The sequence below is a fragment of the Grus americana genome, chromosome 5, assembly GCF_028858705.1.
Source record: "Grus americana isolate bGruAme1 chromosome 5, bGruAme1.mat, whole genome shotgun sequence".
In the NCBI taxonomy this organism is placed as follows: Eukaryota; Metazoa; Chordata; class Aves; order Gruiformes; family Gruidae; genus Grus; species Grus americana.
In genome coordinates this window covers 24,181,420-24,204,323 of record NC_072856.1, presented here as the reverse complement: position 1 = coordinate 24,204,323, position 22,904 = coordinate 24,181,420, and the positions used below count along the sequence as shown (strand labels likewise).

The 22,904-nt window shown below is 35.9% G+C and overlaps 1 protein-coding gene across 9 annotated transcripts in view; it reads left to right on the top strand.

The window, feature by feature from the left end:
- LRRC4C (leucine rich repeat containing 4C) overlaps positions 1-22,904 on the top strand; it is a 564,871-nt gene that overhangs the window by 287,847 nt on the left and 254,120 nt on the right. Inside the window, exon 2 of one of the 9 annotated variants that reach the window (XM_054828449.1) lies at positions 7,826-7,875. The exons of the other annotated variants lie outside the window; for them this stretch is intronic. The gene's annotated coding sequence lies outside the window, so the exon portion shown is untranslated. The remainder of the gene's footprint in view (positions 1-7,825; positions 7,876-22,904) is intronic. 9 annotated transcript variants of the gene reach the window in all.

Here is a 22,904-nt window from a genome sequence, read left to right as displayed (position 1 = left end):
GAAAAAGTTATTCTTTATATTGTTTTTGTAACATTCACCAGAGAGAATGTTAAACATTCACCTAAATTCCTGCTCCAAATGAGTATATTAAAGAGAAAAGTATCAAAAAAGAATACTGTGACTGTATTACTCTCGGCTAGTTTGTGCACTAGAAGCTTTATTGACAAAGTGATAAATTTTATGTCTTGGAAAACAATTGATGTATCTTAACATTATTGAAAATATTCTTATTTTATTTATGTTTTTAACAAGAATGTCTAACATTTTTGCAGTGAAAACATGGGGAGAAAAAATGGTTGTGAAAAGGCAAAAACAAGAGTGTATTATAAAAACATTAGAAGCCTTTGAAATAAATATTTCTATGAGCTTTTTTCCAAAGCGGCTATAAAATAATAATAACCCATTCTGTACTCCAAGCAGAATAAATCTTCTGTTTAATATGTGGTTTCGTTATCATGTAAAATACCAGAGGAAGTAATAATTTAATGATTGGTGGAAATAATGGGAGTCATCTTGATATTGTCTAAATAGCTTACATTCAGATCATTGGAATTATTTGGACATTTAATTATCATTGGAATTGGTAGGTATTATATGCTTAATTCCTTCATCCTTGGATTTGGGGTCTAATCTTCTGGCTTTGCAATTAATGGAAAAATTCTTAGCTGCATTTTGAGCTTTAGATTCTTCATGGAGCTATTTCTCTCTTTGAAGAAATTGGTTAAAATGATGCATAGCAAATGTCCTGATATGCTCAGAAGAAATCTGAGATACATATAATGCATCAGTATATGCTGGGGGCCAACCAGGTGGAAAACAGCTTTGGTCCTGGTGCACACCAAGTTGAACACAAGCCCTTGCCTTTGCCATGAAGAAGGCTGATGGTATCCTGGGCTGCCATTAGACAGTATTGCCAGCAGGTTGAAGAGGTGATCCTTGCTGTATACTTAGCACTGGTGAGGATGCACGTGCGGTACTGTGTCCAGTTCTGGGCTCCCCAGTACAAGTGTGACATGGATAAGCTGGACAGAGTCCAACAAAGGGCCATGAAGATGATGAAGGAACTGGGGCATCTCTCCTATGAGGAAAGGCTGAGAGACTTGGGACTGTTTAGCCTGGAGAAGAAAAGGCTCAGGGAGGGATCTTATTAATGTCTATAAATACCTGAAGGCAGGGTGCAGAGAAGATGGAGCCAGCCTCTTTTGAGTGGTGCCCAGTGACAGGACCAGAGGCAATGGACACAAACAGAAACACAGGAGGTTTCCTATGAACGTCAGGAAACACTTTTTCACTGTGAGGGTCACTGAGTACTGGAACAGGTTGTCCAGGGAGGTTGCAGAGTGTCCATCCTTGGAGATATTCAGAAGACACCTGGAGATTGTCCTGTGCAACCTGCTCTAGGTGACCCTGCTTGAGCAGGGAGGTTGAACTAGGTGACCTCCAGAGGTACCTTTCAACCTCAGCCATTCTGCAATTCTGTGATTCTGTAATTTTGTACTGTTCTCTTGATTTAAAGTTAATCAAACATCTTATGAGGAGTCCCCAGAGAAGTAATTTATCCAAATGTGAGACAGACCTACACACACAGGAGGCCATGCATGTACACATAGATGTGTGCGCTAGCCATCTTACTTGTTAAAATGTTAGCACAGTTTTGGAATTGTTTAGTAATACAGTTGAACTTTCACCAATTAAATGAGCAGTATTGCCATTGATTTCAATGAGAGAAGTACTCTGTTCTCTTAGGAGTTTTAATTAATATTACTACTATGCATATAGGATTAGAGAAGGAGAATTAAAACTAGAAACTCAAAAGACAAAGTTGATAGCTGTATTTCTGGTTTAACTGGTGAGTTGCTCCGTGACCTGAGGCAAGCTGTTTTAATTATCTGTGCCTTCATTTTTCAATTTGTAGAACCCAGATAATAGAATGCACTTACCTTGCAGGGATGTTGTGAGTTTCAATTAGTGCTTGTAAAGTGCTCTGAGCTTCACAGATAAAAGATGCTATAGCAGTAGGAACTGTTATTATTGTTACATCATTGTAATACATGTTAGCTTAGTTCTGTGACATTAATCTTCATTTATATAGAGACTTATAACTCACTCCTGGCTACCTCTCTTACGCATAATTTTCTCTATATACTGAAGATATATGTCACATTGGTATATAACCATGCTGAATTTTATATCCATGTGCACTGTCTGTTCATGGGGGAATAGATATTTTTTAAAGCTGCTGGAAATAATTCTTGCTTATTGATTGTAGTGATTTTACTCTTGACTGATGTTATATTTTTACCTTTTTCTAAAAAGTATTGTAATTAATTAATTAATAACTTATTTCCTTGGTTTTTAAGTGGACACAAATAAAGTGTTGTGTCACATGGTATTACTGAATTTTGTTGAAGTGTATAAGTATGAAAATTATAGTGTGGATCTGCTTTGGCACCTGTATTATTGGATATCAAACATTAGGACAAGTACAATGCTTCACCTTGAAGAATGAAACTTATTTACTGCTCACAATGTCTAATAAATTACCATTTTTGTATCTGAAGTACAGAAATTATACGAGCAGGATTTGTTGCATAGCATTTGCTTCCATGGCTATATCCCTCAGCTAGTAATCAAACATATTGCATAAAGCCAAAAGAGTCTGAAGTGAAAAAACTATATAAATTAGTACTAACAATAGGGGATGAGGTGTCAACTGATTGGTGTTCTTGCCTTATGTATCATAGATTGTCTTTAATGGCTGGTAATATGGATCTCACCATCAGGTGTAAAGGTGTAAATTATTAAGTTTCAATAACCAGTATGAGCAACATTATCATGTCACTTTGTTTTGTTCCTATTTGCTCTAAATGCTGTATAGCCCTTTTTTTTTTTTTTTTTTTTTGGTAATGCCCTCCCATTTTTTGCTTGACATTTTGAGAAAGGTGAGGAGTCTTATTCTGATCTTCTAGTATTGTTTCAGAGAATTGACTTTACTGATATAAGTGAATGTGAATATAGAAATATAATTTCTATACATATTATCTATTAATATTAATTAGATAATTCTTAACTAATATTAAATATATTATCAATTCTTTTAAATTATATGATGTAGAATTATATTATTAATGATTATATATTGTTATTTAGATAATATAAATATTAATGAAAATGAATATATGAGTTGATTGTAAAACCTAATACAATTTTTAATTGGTTTACTGTGTATTTGGTTATCATAGGGTGTATAATATTCAATCAAAATTATTACTAGATTCTAAGGACAAGTGGATGATGTTATTGCTGCAGAAACTGACAGATATTTGAGATGTTCCTGCTTTAAGCTTCATTTTTAACAACTCTCTGTCCTCTCTTGGACCTTGGGACTGATTGTTCAGTTAATCATAGCAGCAGTTTAATGTAGTTTGTGTGGTTTTGCGTTAAAGCACACTATAGTGCATTCATGCAATGTGTCTAGTTTGCATTGAAGCAGATGAGGAATATTATCTACACATTACTTCTATTGTGAGGCAGAAATCTGTAACAAGGAGGTTGTTAGGGTGGAAAACAGAAACATAGACAGCCATAGAGGTTTTTTGCAATTGTTTGACCAAAGCCACAGTTCAAACTCTTTTGATTTGAAATGAAAAGTTGAGGTTCATACTTAGGTACAGCAGCATGTTTAGATAATTGTATCTGTAGGTTTAGGTATCTGGAAAACTGTTTGCATGGTGAAGATTGGATCCTAAGGTGGATATTTGCAGACTGAAGTGTCTTTTTCCAAACTGGATTCATTATTACACTATTTCACTTGTAAGAGTATGCTTCTTCACCAAAAACAGTGGCACTGTGCCCACATGTTGAACTGGTATTAGTGAATAAAAGGAGAAGGGCATATTCTCAAATACAATTAAGCATCACTTCTGTCACAAACAAACATATCATACGTTTTTCTTAAGTACTTCAGTTTCCTCTTTTCCATTTATTAGTTTTACATATTGAAACAAAACAACTTTAATGCATGTCTCTAATAGTATTAATGTTGCAATTTTATTTAGAATGCATGTTTTGCAACTATTTTAACCTCAAGCAAAGAAGTTGTTGCCCCAACCAGCCTAATTTAATTGATGTCACAACTGAAGTGATTCATCCCCAGCAATTCTAATGTTTTCATGAACGTAAGCGCATAATGAGATAAAGGGTATATTCATGTTGTGCAGAATATTTAATCTGGAAGTTAAAGTTTGTACTCACAAAATAAGACCTTTAATGATTGACAAATTTTGATCTTGAGCAGGCTTCCTTTCTACTTATAGAAACATTGAAATATTTTAATGCTCTGTAGTTATACTGCATTTTTCAAGTGAGATTTTAGAAGAGAATTTTTAGTATATATGTAAAAAACCAGATTGTGAATGCTCTGAGGTAGAGGAAAGTTTGATTAAGTTCCCCTGGAATGTTTAAAAATTGACAGAAATTTTCTTCTCAGTAGAAATTTTGCCTTGAATTGAAATGGAACCAGGGTTCAATTTTATAAGTTAGACATTCGATTTGTGGTTTTGCTTTTTCTTCTAACATAACAAACAGTTTTTAATAACCAAATTCCTCCACTGGCTTTTCTAGTTTAGTTTTAAAATCCCTCACTAATCATCATTGTGTGTCTTTCTATTAAAATACTTAACCTTCCTATAAAGGATTTTATTTCCTTTTTTTTCTCTCTTTTTTTTTTCTTTTTCCTCCCTATTGCAAATCGTATGTCAAACTGGTGAGTTTCTTTTCAAATAGTATGCAAGAATAGTTTGGCATAGTTGGCATCCTGCAGTCTTTTATCAGCGCTTGCTTCCGAGTGAGTATTTTTAATTGTATGAAAACAATAAGAATCCTATTCACTGCTGATTTGTATTGTGTATGTGGTTTCTTTTTATTTTTTCCTCTCTCTCCCCTACCTATACTCAACAAAAAAAGAATTGTTAGCAAGGTATTTGATTGATTTTAAAGCAAATAATATGAAAGACAACCTATCAAGCTTAGCAGGTTTCTGATAGTATTTTCTGGTGAGTTGCATGTGATAAAACTATTGAGAGAGTCACAAAGTCCTTTTCATTCAGTAATAATGAAATGTTGTATTTTAGTTACACATTGTCATTAAGGAAAAGTCACTTTGCTGCTAAAGCTTTTTTTGAGGCACACTGATTTTATTATTTCTTCACAAGGATGTTTTTTGTTGAGACACTATTAAGCAAGAAAAGTAGTTTTGATAAGAGGCAATAGCCTTTGTACAGAGTAAGGCTGCCAACTTCCCCAAGCTGTGAGAGATACTGAGCCCATGCTCAAGTGTGACTGGATTTAAGCTCTGCTAAATAAGGCTAGAAGAGTCACTCCATTCAAATTGAAAAACTGAGTTATGGGAAATATGAAGGGAAGAAAGAGAGGAGAACATAAATGGAAGAGGGGACACAATATATGCAAAGTTATTTCATAGAAAGGACAGGGAAAAGTTCAAATAAAAACTAAAGCTTGTAAAATCTTTACATCTATTAATGCTAGTGAATTACCATCTGGCAGTATAAATGGACAAGTCACATGCAGGATGATGAAACAGATTTTGAAATAATGAGTAAAATTGTTGGTATAGCTAACTGCAAATTTATCCTGCTGCTGGCACATGAATTTTCACGGAGAGCTGGTAATTATTAAAATGATAATCAAAATAATGAATCATATATGCTTAATGAGAAATTTAATGTAAGATGCAAGTTTGCATTGAAATGAATCTCCATATTGCAAAGAGTGAAGGCAGTAGTCTGCCATCGCCACGTTTGCTGAGAATATTAGTTAATGAAAGATATGGCACAATTCTGAACCTGTGGTACAGTCTTATTTATTGTAATTAAATTCATTGTTACCTTGGCAGGAAGTCCCTGTTTAGAACTATAGAAAGACAGCAAAGAAGGAAAATCTTTAATTGTATTCCTTCCTTCCATTTAGGAAACCTTTGTGTCTCCACCCTACCCTTGTATCATGTGTTATCTACGTTTTTTTCCTCTTAATGTTATTATATTGCTGCTAATTACGCCAGCTAGAACTTAAATACTCTTTCCTGCTTGTTTAATCCTCTGACTACTTCTTTTGTGTAAAATTCAATGTTTTCATTAAATCAATTTTGCATAAATTTCTCTCCTCCTAATTCCTGATTACTATGACAGTCCATTTTGGAGGCCTACACCAAGTAAAAAGTAGGACAAACTTCTGTCTTGGAGAGTAGACACCAAAGCTGTATAGGTTGTCATTTTCTTAAATTGTTTATGCGGCCAACAGAAAGTACTGCAACTCTCAAGTTAAAAACATTAAATTAAAATGAATCCTGGTTTAATTAAATGATTTTCTTATTGGGAAAGTATCAGGTTGCTTTAGCTCACAGAAACATGGTCATGCTGTTCTTTAAAGAATGCTTTTGTGCACATTCTGTGAAAGTACTAAGTCCTTTAGAATATTTATTTTACTTGTGAGTTCTGTGACATTCCATCATATAATCAGGGATGCTGCTAATTTTTCTGTTGTTATAATTCGTAACACCTGAAGCCTCCAGCACAAAAAGCATGCATTCCTTAAATAGGAAATTCATTTAGAAGCGAGTAAGAATGCTTGTAGTTGTGGTCAATAATCATTAGCAGCAGACAATGGCAGTTCATTAGTGCTTATTTGTGGGGTTTTTGTTTGTTTGTTTCTTTGTTTGGGGTTTTTTTGTTTGCTTATTTTTTCTGTGCATTGGTTTTTAAAATGGTGACCAACAGCCACATAGATGAATTGGGTGTATTCCTGTCGTTTGTCGAATTGGTCAAACTCCTGTGAAGATTCGTATATATCATTAATTTAGATTATAATTCCAAATTGGGAAAAAAACCCCTGAGAAATAGTTAATAGTTAGCTGGAATCTCTGCGAAATATTATTAGAGATTTTCATATATTTTGATTGAAATTTTAAATGAGTGTTCAAAATTCAGAAATCATTGTCTAGTTCTTATTTTCTGTTCCAGATATTTTAAAACTACTACTGTTTCACCAGTTGCAGGAGTTATCAGATTACGTTTTCCTAATGTTCACTATTCTCTGCCACCCCCCATCCCAAGATTCTGCTTTCAGAACTGCTTTCACAATTTAGCTGACAATAATGTGGATGATTTCAGGAGAGGAAACTTGGTACAACATACTTTACTCTCCAGTAGTGATATTTTCTATGCAAAGTTCAAAGGAGCAGAAAATTATTGTTAAAGATGGTTGAGATAACTCTCTGAAGATAGGAAGTGAGCAATTGTATTAAATGTCATATTTTCTATTACCGCTTTTCTGAATATGACAGCACTATAAAATACTGCCAACATTTATATGGTACCATATAATGTATCTAACAACTGGCCTTCATCTTCTGTTATAACAAGACACGAATTAAGTATGTTTACAGTTGGCAGCAATCCATTTCAGTACTAGGATATAGCACTGGAATTACGTACTTCTCTCCAGCCCTTTCTCTTCTGCCTTGTAAAGAGCATGATGACATTATCACAATTTAAAAGGTATTATATGGAAGAAAATTGTAAGGCTTTGTCTCCTGACAACGGAAGGGAATTACTGACCATTTAAATAGCGTATGTGTTTTGTCCAAATAAGTGATTCATATTTGAGTTTTCATAATTGCTTTTGTTAGTTTCTGTGAAAGTGAAAAACAGCATGCAAAATATGGAAACTCACACTTTTAAAAATTGCTATTAAATTATATGTTTTAGAGTAAAAGCAACCATCCATCTTTGTTCTTCCTTCTCTACAGTGTTTCTCTAGTAATTCAAGCCCAAAAGAAAATAAAGAAAGTAATAGTAGGTAAATATCTTAGTTTTTACGTTGTTATTCTTGTACATTGTGTTGCACCATTGTGTTGGCGTTGGCTCAAATCATGAAGTACATACTTTATTTAGGTATTTATAGTACAGAAACTTAAATTAATCTGCAAAAAATCCAGTAAAATTTTCATCAAATATGGTCCAGTTACTGTAAAAATTTGGGCTGAATTATGATGTGATGATTGATTAAAATTTTTGCTACTTGAGGCATGCCATGGAGAGACTGGTATAATCTGTGTCAAGAAAACAGGCAAAGGTCCATTGGAAATAGTGTGACACTCTCTGGATCAGTCTGGATGACTTTTGCTATACACAAAGAGACTGAGAGCAGGATATGCTCCAATAAAAAGTAGAAAGCAATAATTTATTGGCTGAGACACAAAGGACGTAGCTAGAACTAGCAATCTACAAGGCTAACCACTAATATGCTTCATCACCCTCAATGAGGCACTTGGTGAATCCTTGCTGGCCAGGTGGGGAAGGGTCAGCTGCTGCTGCTCTTTGAATTGGGATAATCTGTGATGTTCCTGAATCGCCATGTTCCAAATCTGGTTTTCCCCTTAGATTTTTATACTTTTTTTTCACATCCTTGGTTTTTCTCTTTAATCCTTGAGCTACTGGCACTCCTTTTCTCCTCTATTTTACCTCTGTCTGCAGTTTTACCTTTCATGTCTTGCGTGGCTTTAGGCTGTGTACTTTGCAACAGCTCTTTTCTGTAACATAGCAGGTTTCTAAAAAGTCCCAGCCAATGTTATGCACCTGTGCTATGTCAAAACTAGTGTGGGGCCACAGAAAACTGAACCCCTCTGGAGAGAGATAGAGGAGGATGCTGAAGCATTTAGGGGCTGATCCACAACTCGAACCTGAAGTGGTCTTGGTTCCATTAAGTCAACACCAGTGTTACTCTTGAAGTAAGGAGGCCTAAAATTTCCTCTTAAGTCTCTAGATGCTCATTCCTGAGACCATTCTGCAATTATTCTTCTTAACTGCATTTTAAATTAATAATAGTGATTTTATTTTGAGAGGTACTTAATATGCAATGCTGCTTCTTCGAAGAAGATGTAATGCACATCTTTTTTAAAAAGTATGTACATTTTGTTACTCATTTGACCAAGAAAAAAAGGTGACCTTTTTGTCCAAAGTATTAACCTAATTTATAGATACAAGATTCCACAAACAGTTTGGATTCTTGAAGAGTCAGAGGAAAGTAGCATAGACATAATCCTAGGTTATGGTAAAAATGGATTTATACATTCATAAACAGAGTTTTGCTGTAGCTTTTGACTAGGATGAAACATAAGGATTCTGTTTCGCATCTTTCCCTTCTGATTTCCAGAGCACTATAACAGGTGCAGTGGTAGGGTTGCCAAATGGATCAGTCTTTTCCTTATCTTTCAGTTCCAACTCTACGCATCTCATCCATTGAGCGCTTCTTCAAAATTTCTTATGATATCCTTCCCATCTTTCTCAACTTTGAAATGGTACCAGGAACTGAAAGAAGAGGTTGAAGAAGACAGAGGATTGAGAGATTAACAACAGAGATTGCAGGAGGATGCAAAGCTTTTTCAGTCTCTCATCCAGCCATGACCTGCTTGTCACAGTGTAATGCCCTCTCTTCTGATGTGCTGACTCCAGTGTATCTGTAGGGGGAAAAAAAAAGAAAAAAATGTGCTTTAAGCTCTGCTTTTGGAATCCATCCAGAAATATTTTCCCCTAAGCTTGTAACAAACAGCTGCCAGGACTCCATGAGTCCCTTAATGTACAGCAGTGAGTACTAGTCATGAACATTGCATTGATAATATGCTTGGTCAACAGTTTCACAGAGGACTGATCCAAAGATATAGAGAGAAGAAACAAGGTCTTCAGGGACATTGCTGTGTTTTCTAAAAAAAAAAAAAAAAAAAAAAAAAAAAAAGGCTTTGCTTTATGCTTAATTTTCACTGCTTATTCAACTGAACATTTGTGGAAGTGGAGTATGTTGTAGGTATCTCCGGTTTCACTTGTCTTTCCTTTTAATATATTGAGAACTCTGTTTGCAACTTCTGAGCTTTACCCATCTGTTATAAATACATGGCTGGACTGGACAAACCCTACCCCAGGACTTATGCCTCAGATGCATATTTCAAAGAGGTTTAAAGTAATCAAATCTGCTTTTAAAACAGAAAATAAAAATTACACCAGTGTCCATGGTATCCAAATTTTCATCCATGCAAAAATGGTTAACTGAATGCAGGAAGAATTGGGGCACAAACAGGAAGAAAAAGGGTTATAAAAAAATGCTGTAGACTTAATTGCCTGACCTGAACAAGATCAACTTTCATGTGTGTACTGGAAAGAAATAAATGCTGTATTCCCTTGTTTTCTAACATTAGTAGCTTCTAAAAAAACCCCAAACAACAAACCAACCCCCTCTTAAAACAAAACAAACCAAAACAACCCCCCCAAAAAAAACCCCTAAAAAACCCCACCAGGTTAGACATCGAATGATGAAACCAGAAAGAGAACTAAAATTTCCCGGTTAGTGGCATGTGATTCAGCAGGTGGTGCTCTTCCCTCTGCTTATCACTTAGGAATCAAACGCTGGAGCTGTGATAGAAGACACATACAACTTAAGACCCTAGACATCTGTGGCTATTCAGTTATTTGGTAGTCCATGTCACAACACCTTTTTTTCCCCCTCCAGTATTAAAACAGTAAGGACAGTAAAAATTAAGAGCATGTTTCAGATGAAGCCAAAGCTTGCTTTTCCTTATGTGCACCCTCTCCCCCCATTCGCCTTCCCCTGAAGTGTAAGCATGAACTGGAGCCTGAATATTCTCTTTGCCCTGTGGCCAAAAGCAGTATTCAGCAGCTCTGACTTGAGTAAATATGTTGACAAGTTTCTGGCTCATTTGCCCAGCAAGTTTCTTAATCATAATTGGTGATATTTCTCATATTTTCTTCAAATGAGGATCAGCCCTTCTGTTGATGACAGTTAACAAACACACACACTCCCTCCTCCTCCTCCTCCGAAAAAAAAAAAAGGGAGGAGTTGTTAAAAAAGAAACTGTTGCAACAGTCACAGCTCTGGATAACAAGTGGTACCAATGAAACAGCCTCATGGGTATTTTCAAGTGGTCACCCTTCTCATCAGCTATACTGTCCCTGCAATGTTTTCCCAGTAATAGCCCCTCCAGCACACTCTTCAGAACCCAGAGCCCAGGAAGGCAGGACACTGCTGGAGTCTCAGCTCTTCCTATACCATTAATGCCTTTCCTTTTAATTCCAGATACTGCTCTATTCCATTAAATATTCTTTCCATCAGTCCTTTCTCAGAGCCCTCAACTTTTTCTTGGTCCAATGCATAGGACACTATGGGCTGTTTCATGTAGTCAGGGAAGAGAGAGCAACAATGTCAGAAGACCAGCCGCAGTGCGGAAGTACCCATGAGGAATCTGTGCGTTCCTGTTGATGCTCTTTGAGTGCAATCACAGAGCAGCCAGTCAGTTGAGCCTGGCATCCGGAGTCCCAAGAAGAATGATGCTGCACTTCCAACTTACAATTTGGAGGTGCCAAACAGGTGCCATTGAGCAAACTATCTACAAGAATCTTGAGTGTTGTCAGATCTCTTTTGACCTTACCAAGCTATGCATCAACATATAATATTGAGTCTCCCCCCCCCCCCCCCCCCCCCCCCCGGCAAAGTGTAACTTTAAATAGAAACATGTGGCAGAATTAGGTAAGTTAATAATATTCCATTCTCATGTGGTTTTCACTTCTGCTTCAGAGTCTCTGCATTGTGAAAAGAGAAGCTCCTTCTCTTCTTCAGCAGCTAGAAGTGAACAAGACATCACAGGCTTGTCTGTCAGTGCAATGCAAACTTTTACCTATGAAACCATATTATCTGTAGGTGTATGAACATTATAACAATAGGTTTATATGGACATCATTGTTACAGGAAGACTGAAAGGGTTTTGGTGTGAGGTATATGAGTCCAGTTTAAAGTTTGATTTAAATAATGCACAATGAATATAGGTTGCTAAAATGCTTTAACATTAAATGTATCCTGTTTGTGTACAGTGGACATTACAAAAAAGTGAGCTCTTGCCAGCAAATCATTATAGATTCAATTTATGTTGTGTAGAAACATACTGCTGTATTGTTGGCATTCAGATATCTGTTGACAGTTTTTGATTTTTAGTAATTATTGCATGTTTCTACTTGTTATCATAAGGTATTTTTGTTTTGAATCTACTTAAGGCATTATCATGTTTCCATTAATATTTCTTTTATTTGAAACTGAATGTCTAAGAACAGGAGAAAAGGTAAATAAATCTTTAAGATTATTCTAAGCTTTTCTTTTGTATGCTATGTGGTATTAATACTGCCCTACAGGGAAATAATCGAAGAACTTTATTATAATACTGTGGTTCAGAAAGGAAGCATGATAGCTGTGCACTACTGCTAATTGAATTTAATGAACTTCTTAGCACCATGCAAGTGAGCCTTTGAAACAGAAGCTATTCAATTTAGATAATTTGAATTATAATTAAATAATTTCACATTTACCACAGGGGCAAGTTGAATCTTAACTGGACCTTTTTACAGAAAGGTGATGCCATGTATCTTTACATCTATATAGATGTACACTTTTGAAATACTTATAGAGTCGTAGAATGGTTTGGGTTGGAAGGGACCTTAAAGATCATCTTGCTCCAATTCCCCTGCCATGGGCAGGGACACCTTCCACTAGACCAGGTTACTGAAAGCCCCATCTAACCTGGCCTTGAACACTTCCAGGGATGGGGCATCCACAACTTCTCTGGGCAACCTGTTCCAGTGCCTCACTACCCTCATAGAGAAGAGTTTCTTCCTAATATCTAATCTAAATCTACCCTCCTTCAGCTTAAAACCATCACCCCTTGTTCTATCACTCCATGCCCTTGTAAATGGTCCTTCTCCGATTGTCTTGTAGGTCCCCTTTAGGTACTGGAAAGCCGCAATTAGATCTCCCCAGAGCCTTCTCTTCTCCCGGCTGAACAATCCCAACTCTCTCAGCCTGTCTTCATAGGAGAGGTGCTCCAGCCCTCTGATCAGCTTCGTGGCCCTCCTCTGGACTCGTCCCAACAGGTCCGTGTCCTTCTTATGTTGGGGGCCCCAGAGCTGAACACAGAGGGAGGCAAATCACCTCATTCAACCTGCTGGTCTCAGTAGGTGACTTATATTAGTCAAAGTTTAATCTTGAAAGATATAAATATGGTGGCATTTTCTTTAGGGAAATTTCAGTAGATGCAATTCCTGGTTTTGAGATAATGAAAAGATATTTTCTTTAAAATATCATTATGTTCACAATTTTAATGAAGTAATACCAGATAATTTGCCTGAGTGATATTTTGACTTTAGCACAGTTGCAAAAGAGAGGAAGCTTCAGTCTGTGTTTTGAAAATTACAAAAAACTGGTGAGACATTGTTACATTAGCTGATTGAAGTGAAGTTGGGCTTGAACTTGTTTTCACTGCTATTATTTTCTTGCACTTCCTTTGATCTCACAGAAATCTCAATAAAGTTTTGAACCACAGTCTCATATTCAATTATGTCCTGGTTCTGGCTAGGACAGAGTTAATTTTCACAAGAAGCCAGGACAGCTGACCCAAATTGACTAAGGAGCTATTCCCTACCATGTGAGGTCATGCTTACCATGAAAGGGGGCTAGTCCGGGAGGGGTGGCTCTGGGATGGTCTGACTGTCCAGTTGGTAAATTGCCTCGTGTTATCACCCATTATGAATATTCCATTATCAGTAGCATTGTTGTCGTTGTTTCCCTCTCCCTTTCTGTCCCAGTAAACTGTCCTTGTCCCAACCCATGAGGTTTTGCCTTTGTCTTCCCATTCTCCTCCCCATCCCACTGCGTGGTGCTCAGCTGTGGCTGAACCATGACAACCTAACAGTGAGTAAGCAATTGACCACACATTAAATAATCAATATAAGTGATTGGTTAATTGAACTAACACTGATAAAATATATATGCTGGTATTTAAGTCTTCTTCCCCTTGGTTACAAAAATTACAGAATCACTTTCTTTTTCTTGAAATATGCTTTCCAAAGTTTTGCATTATGTTTTCCCCCATTTTTGGAGTATTAAGTACCTAATAGCAATTATTTGACTGACTTTTGGTTTGTGAACTCAGTTGAGAAACAAAGGATTTCTTTTTTTTTACAAGGTGACTGCCAAGGACTTGCCTCTCTTTCCATAGGTTCAAGTTGCCCTTAATTTCTTTGAAAGTCAGTTTGAAACGCAGGTGCTTATCAACCCAGCAAAAGAGGCCATAGATGACTCAAGGCTGTAGGCATCAGCCTATAAAATTGAGAAGTCTTTTACCTTTAACAATAGTCTCTCCAAGTGGGTGGTGGTGAAAAAGAGCTTGTAGTACCGCTACTTACACCATAAGAAATGAAGGGAAAACTTAAGACTTCAGGGCTGTCAATCCAGCATGAAATCCAGATATTTTTACAATTATTATTTTAGCTCTGTGAGTCATTCTGTGATACATAAGGATATGTGCAATAAATAGATAATCGGTTAGATCTAGCCCAAGTGTTTAAGTGTGATACTGGAGATGCACTTGTTATGCTTTTTTGTCCCTGTGTCATTTTGTAGCAATGTTTCTAGGTATGTAAAAGCAATGATTCAAGCGTAAGTAATAATACTTTAAATTCTGCTCATTATCTTTGTATTTATAAAACCAAAGAAAACATAGAAGCGTCTGTGATTGTCATTTCAGCCACACACCCTTATGTCTCAGTCTCTTGATTCAGTTCCACTAGCCATATCTGATCTGATACCTCAGAACAAGCCTTGCAACAGAACTGATAGCCCATAATGCTGTATAGAAACGGGAGAACTTGTGAAGACCTAAAATTCTCCATAATGCTAGTAGCAGTTTGTTTGCTGCACAAACAGAAATGTTGATTATCCTTGATTTAGCCTTAATGAACACAGATGTATTTAGTCATGTAGTTATTCATCATTTAAATATCTAGCCATAATATTTGACTCAGTGATATCGTCAGCATTGATGCTGAGAATTGAAAATGCTAAACACAGATGAGGGTACTCAGTAGTATGTAGAAAATTTTGTTGTTGGTTGGGATTTCCCCCCTGCCCAGTGGAATGCATTAAAGAGCAATAAGGGACAATAAAATATACTTAATGCATGTGTCTTACGGTTTAGCACCTTGTGTGTATGTCTTGACATCAGAAAATTGTGCCTCTCAGACCTTCTTCACGTGCAATCTTGAAATCATGTACAAGTCTTGCATGTCCTTTGTAACAGTTTCAAAGGTGTTTCTCCATTGCATATCAGCATATAGGAATATATGATACCTACAGATGAATTAAAATCTGAGCATATACAAACAGCAATCAGAGGTATTTAGATTTTAGGTTCGGATTTGTCTACAAATTTAGGAGATTAAGCTGAATTTAGGAAGATGACTGCATGCCAGTATCATTCCATTGAGCTTGACATTTTTTTCTACAAAATGCAAGGAGAAGCAAAATCAGGCATTTTTAGAATAAGAATTTTAACATGCTCATCACATTAGTATTTCTCTTCCTTTATTATATTAAAAAAAAAAAATCCAAAGTTCTTCCTAGTGACATTTTTCTTCATTGCTCCCTATCTTTTTTGTAAGTTTTCAGAAAAGGACAACTAGTTATTAATTGAAAGATGAAACCGTATAAACCTGGCATGCCCTGTGCCACTGTACATGGCAGGCATAAATATAACAAAACTAATATTCCAAACTGATACTATCATATTTCTGAGCTGATTCAGAAGGCAGAGTAAGTTTTGAATATGGAATTGGTTTGACTTCCACTTCACGCTCTGGAGAAGTCTTGTTAAAGGCAGGTGCACGGTCATTTCATATGTTGTTCTGAGAGCAAGAGAAGACTGACTTCTGCTTTAGGAGTAACACAGTAAAAGCACATCAAAAGATGTGGAAAAAAAAAAAAAAGATGTAAAAGCATATTACTGCTAGGGAAGGGGACTAAGAGTTACCTATCAAGGAAATGTATCCGATTTTAATATTGTGTCATGAATAGGTACTTTAGAAAGTAAGTAAATGTATGTAATATGAATGAATGTTTCAAACAGTACTAGGAAAATGGAACAAATTAATGGTTAAGCTATTCCACAGGTGTTTATAACATCCTCTTTCTTTATGATGGTTTCTTTACCTGAGTTTCTCCTATTTCTTGTAACCAAATTTCTGCCAAATGGGTAAAAAGAAGATACTTGACAGCTGACATCCTTTCTTTTCCCCAGTTTTTGCTGTCTTTTTCTTTAGGAGGAAAAACAAACATGCAATTATATTTTGTAATTTTAATATCAAGAATTCTTATCTATAAGTTGTGTTAGGTTTATCCAGACAAGGTTATGATATATAAACAAAACCACATCTGATCTTGGTTATTTTTACCTTTAATCTCTGTACTTGCAAAGAGAGATTTTTGTTATTGCTAGTTTGTTGGGTTTTTTTTGTTTTTCTTTTTTTTCCTTTTTGTTGTAAAATAACTGGAAATGGTGGCCTTATAATACAACTGTTGCCAGAAACTGTTGTCCCAGTATATGTTGGGACAGTGGCGAAACTGTACTTCAGCTAGCCTTGACACAGCAGAGCTTTTTGACACCTCAGCCCATCTTATTCCTTGGAGGAGGAATCCTATCATTCTAGTTCACATTCTTATTTTCCTGTATTCTTCCATGACATGAAGAGTCTTGAGACACTTTATCACCTCTCTTTTGCCCATGGCACTTAATATAAAGATTCAGAAACTGAATATACTGTATTTTTGGGAAATCTGCTTCAGACAACTCTTTCCAATGTGTTATTTAACCAAAATACAGGTGTCATATAGGTGAAGAGATCAGGGTCTGAGGAGTGGAGGGGTTTAACAGTGTTGCTACACTTTTGTGTTAAATCTCATTAATGTTTAAAAGTGAGTTATTTTTCATTTAGTTCAATAGGTGTGTTTCATTTGACCTGGGGAATTTGTTCACCAGACAAGGTTATTATATTCTCTTTGTACCACCAGCTGCATCTATTTAGGCAAAAAGCACTAGAGTAAGACAATCTAAGATCTTAGCATAATATAGTGGAGGACTCCAAAGCTACATTCCAACTTTTCCTCCCTGTGTCAAAGAGTACAAACCAGAGCAGCAGAATGGAGTATCTTCTCAATGACATAAGCTGCATGATTTTCACAGTACTTCAAAAGCTAGTTGGTTTTGTAGCAGTACATAATTACAGATGGACACGGCCCCTTCTCTTCATTATCCCCTTTGTTAACTGCTCATCAAGACTCCAGAGACATTTCAAAAAAACCTGGATGACATTTTGAAACTATAGTAAAACTGTCACTATTTTTTATATATATATATAAACAAAAAGTAATAGAAGAAACATTAACAGATACATTTTATATTTCTTGTCTCTGTCACATACATGATTCTCTAATACAAGATTTCTGGAAAGTCTTCTGCAGGTGAGTGGATTTGCTGCTTATTAGTATCTGATAATGATAGGATAACTGGTGGAAGGCCAGTACATACTCCTCAGACCTTCTGTTTCTTTGTGGAGCTGACCAATCTTCACTGCCTTGTTTACATGTTCATCCTCCTATGTATTCTATACAGTAACAGAATTGATAAGAAAACATAAACTAAAAATATTTTAGTAAACAGTTCATTAATACACTTGGTAATGTGTTGATTAAATTGTTCAAATTATCAGTCTGGAGAGTTCAACTGTGTCTATACATTCTCCAGACTCTTTGTGATGGATGGTGAGTGTCCATCCATCCAGCTCTTTTAAACTTCATTTTTGGCAAGCTAGGTGATGATCTGAATAAAAGGCCAGTGAAGTGATACATATATTAGTAGTAACTGCATATCACTAAAATGTTAATTTCCATTGAATAAAATGGCCACCCACATCATTGATCATGAAAGGGAGCAGAATATGCTGATACACGTTGTCAGATTCAAAGTTAACTGGAACCGGTCAAGAGAAAGACACGTAGGTACTGCAGCAGACAGATAATGAAAATATGGAAAAGTTTGGTGTGCAGCAGAGAAATGAAAGCAAATAGAGTGCTAGCACATATAAGAACAAGGAAATATATTGAAAATGCTATGCAATTATATAAATCAACAGTGCTGTTTCCTTTGGGTACTGGATTCAAACAGGGGTAGGTATTTACTTTTGCAAAGTCAATAAAGTGAAGCCCTGAGATAAAACACAACATACTTCTATTGCAAGGAAAGGAAATGGCACCCTTGTTTCTATCTGCATGTTGTCTCTGATAAATTACTAATATGGTCTTCATAATCTTATCTGAGATGAAATATTTAGCTGAACAGATCATTAAGTGCTGTCTTTGAATGCTGGCATTGTGGCATGTCTGTATTTAGTGTTCACCAAATTTTGAATGCAGATCTGAATAAGTTTCCAAACCCCATTCTGTTTTCCCCCCTCAACCAATTTGTTGTTCTGGAGAACGTTAATATTTGTGTCCTTTTTGTTATGTGTTGGAATTGTTAATGTAGTTCAGCCGCACTGCTATTTTGAAACAATTAGGAGAAAATAAAAAGAAAACAAAGCCTCAATGAATAAAATCCAGTAAGAATATGTTTCTATGTTCAACTTACACTGTTTGTCAGGTAATCAGTAAAAGAAAATGCCTGGAGTATTGCAACACCCACTCAGTGTGCATGCATATCATTGTATCCATCCATAACAACTCCATCAGTAAAGCCAGGTGTGACGAGGAATGACTAGCAGTAGGAGCTACTGAAGTAAATAATCATACAAGTAGGAATAATTGTAGAACTCACTTTTTGCATGTATTTCAGGCTGTTTTGAGACCATTTATATTTTAATGTGCCTCACGTACAACTATCTCTAAACATTGTTTTGCTTCTGAAGGGGAAACGAGTGTCAAAAAGATTCTTGATTTCCAAAGTGGAGACTGTACTTTAAAGGTAATCCTGTGAGCATCATGAAGAGAATTTTGTGAAGTGGTTTATGTCACTGACCGATTCTCAAGCTGAAGAAATGCATATTTCTGGAAATTAGTCAAGGACAATAAGAATTTGAACATGGTCTGTCAAGATAAGTCCTACCTTGTATGAGAATACAACTGACCAGAGATAAAACCAAGTAAAACTATGATTTTGTTGCTTTGTAATACTCTTCATTGACACTGGTTCCCCCTTCTATAAGACTGACACATCATGTATTCCTTTTCTTAAAATCAATTTAGCCTATCTTAAGAAACAAAACTCTCTGAATTTAGTTGACTGTAGATTAGAAAGAATGGTTGTCCCCGCTTCTCTGAGTGTAGGGCTATTACAGAAAATTCACCATTTTAATGTTCAGAAGTCGTCATCTTTTTTTATGATTAAATGTGTTAGGGTATGCACATTTGATTTTATGGAACTGTCCTTTACATTAAAAGTTCCCCATATCTTTCTACTTTTAACCAGCCAATATATTTATAGACTCTAATCATATCTTCTCTTAACCTTCATTTTGCTAGGGTAAATGAGTTAAGCACTACCCAATTCCTCTTATAAGATTAGATTCTGTTCTGATGATGATCCTGTTATCTTCTACAGCTTGAATTAATATTCCTTGCACATGGATGGTCATCTGCTGAAGTCCACATGAGGTTTTGTACAGTTACATTAAAAATGGAATAATACTACCTGATATATTATGGCTATGTTGTCTTGGTTATCCAATAACTGTCTAGTAGCATTGAATAACTGAAACTGAAATAAGAGAGTAGAATTATCTCCTTTCTTGACATCAAAGGATAGTGCTCCCCTGCATGGATATACAGACTGCGCAACCCAGCCGCTTCACCATTGAATATCCCTGATGCCTACACTCCTGATTAATGGACTCTACACAAAGAAGCAATGTATGGTTAAAACTTTTGTCCCTCTACAGGGCTGTCTTGCTTTCCACTGCTGTAAACACCTCTCCATAGCATGCTTTTTTTATTGGTGCAGTGATATAAAGACCATATCATGGCAGTGATTATTATGACTGAAAAAAAATAGGCTGGTTTTTTTTTTCTTTCAGAGTTGCTACATTTTAATACAATTGGTATAATTTCTAATGACCTACCAAGGTTAAGTTTAAGGCTACATTAAGTTTTCTTAAACAGAAAAAAAGTAATCTTTGTCTTTTATTCTGTCTAGTCTCTGGATGTATTTGTAATATTTTCTCTCTTTGTTGCTTTGCATCTATCTCAAACAGTGATTTTTTTAAATTCTTTTTTTTTCTTCTTATGCAATGTATGTATTTAGAAAAGTCATATGCAACTGGCATATTGGTGGTTATATAATACTCATGGGACTTTACAATATTTACGAGGATAAATTGGAACCATAAGTCCGCTGTGGATTTGGTCACTTCATCTGAATTTAATTAAGAGGTGAAGAGCGGTGTGATAGTATTAATTATTACAATAAGCTATAGTACCATTTGATAAGGTAGATATATTTTTTTGCTTAATAAAGTGTTTTCATATCAAGTGCAGCCAGAAGGGCAAAGAAACTACTGTGAACACAAGCGATGTACCATCCTTGATCTGTGGCCATCTGGCCATGTATGTGACTGAAGGAGGATGATTGTGTAAAGCAGAGATCAGAGGTGATAGGGAGATGATTTTCATCATATCTCCATCTTTTTATCTCTCTGTCCACTTAGTTGCAGAGGCTGAACTTCACTGAGATTGTCAACAAAGCCATTATTCCACTCATTGGTCAATGTGTGTTCATTTTCTGTTGAGTGCTTCAGGGATCGATGCACTGTATGCTGATCTTTTTCTGAGGTTTATTTTTCCAGGGGCAGTTATGTGTAATCCTCAGTTCATCTGCGTCATGAAAACATCATGATTAATGAGTGACAAATGTTGAAAAAATAATTCACCTATGGGGAAATTCAAGGACAAAGGAGCAATAAAAATCTTTCACCTCTCCTATATGTAACTACTGTAGTAGTTGTTATGGTTGTTATGGTTTGTGTGATAATTTTTGCTTTATTTTTATTTTTCTGGTAGCTTCATTTTTTGGATATTTTTAAAGAAACTCATGTTTGTGTTTTGACTCTCTTAGAGGCGTTTCTGTTCATAGATGGATCTGGGAAGAAGAGATGGAAGGAAAGGTAAAACAGTAGGGTCTCAGGAAAAAAACCCAAGCTTTTCTCTTCCATTTCACCTAATCTGTTAAACTACAGGGATGCTGTATTGCTGAAATAAAGAAATACTGATAAAAACTATATCTTGTGCCTTTCACAAAAAGTGTTCAATGGTATTTTATGATGAGAGAAATGTCTTTTAATTGAAATGAGTCTCTGGGTGCAAAATGACCTAAGGCAGTATTTGAAAGAAGTGCCTTGATATAGCAGCCTGAACTGTATATTATGAAATAAATAAAACCATACTGAGCGTAAGCAGAACCACATGGCAATTTTCTGTATAATGGTGCCTCTGAAAGGCTCATATAGAAGATAAGATATACTGACTCTTTCTGGTTAGAGATCTCTTTTTGGATCAAAAGCTTTTGAGAAAACTGAGGTTTAGACCGATGTTTGCTTTATGTATTCTATTTCTAGTACACATGGATTGATTTTACTAAGAAATATAAAGAACTAAATCTGTAAACCTGCAAATGACAGTAAGGAAAATGTATTTCTGTAAAAGTTTAGGTTACAGGTTTTCAGGGTGGTTTTTTGTTTGTTTGTTTCCTTGCTTGTTTTGTTTTTAATTTTAGTCCTATCTAAGTAATGATAGCATAATTTCTTTTGACTTTCTTAGAGATAGGAACCTGTCTTATATTCAGAAATTGTAGAACATGTTTCAGCTTGTCTTTAATTCTGAGCACACACTGCTCTAAGGGAGGGATAATACAATACTTTTTACAATATCATCCTAATATGAGGCTCAAATTCTATTTCCAAGACACTTGTAAAATCTAATCGCAATTCCTATAAACTCAGGGTACTCTGATTGTAGGATGATACTTATTTAAATAGCATTTATCATTATCCGTATATTTATGATAATAGGATAATTCTTTTTTACATGAATTAGGTATCGACTAAGATATTAAATGTTTGTGAATTCTAAGAGTATACAAATAAATTCTGTGACTTAGATTGTTCCATTGTTAATGAATAAATATGAAGCTTAATTTTTTAGCAACATAAATATAAAGTCTTTCTGGTTTAGCCACTTTTTCTTTAATGAATTCTGATTAAAGCTAAATATTGTCCTGTCTTGATAAATTAAATAATTTGAATTTGTAGATTCCAGTGTGCAAAATAGTTTCTGCTTCTGCATATATACATAATAATTATGATATGTTCACTGTGTCCAGAAGTTGCTTTCCCTTTTTGTGGTAAAGGAATTAATCTATATTGCCTTTCCTAAGTGAATAGCATCTGTCACAGAGTATATGAAGATGACTTAGGTCCAGATATAAATCTGTACTGAAAGCCAGTAATGACTCATATCTTCCATTCTTTCAGTGTAAGCCCCAGTGTAGACATTCATATTTCAGAATAAGTGTCATATTTTGATTTAGAATCATAGAATCATAGGATATCCTGAGCTGGAAGGGACCCATAAGGATCATTGAGTCCAACTCCTGGCTCCACACAGAACCAGCCGAATCAGAGCGTTATCCAGATGCTTCTTGAACTCAGTCAAGCTCAGTGCTGTGACCATTTCCCTGGGGAGCCTGTTCCAGTGCCCGACCACCCTCTCGGTGAAGAACCTTTTCCAAATATCCAACCTAAACCTCCCTTGTCGCAGCTTCATTCTGTTCCCTCAGGTTCTATGACTGGTCACCAGAGGGAGGAGATCAGCGCCTGCCCCCTCGCTCCCCCTCGTGAGGAAGTTGTAGGCCGCGATGAGGTCACCCCTCAGTCTCCTCTTCTCTAGGCTAATTT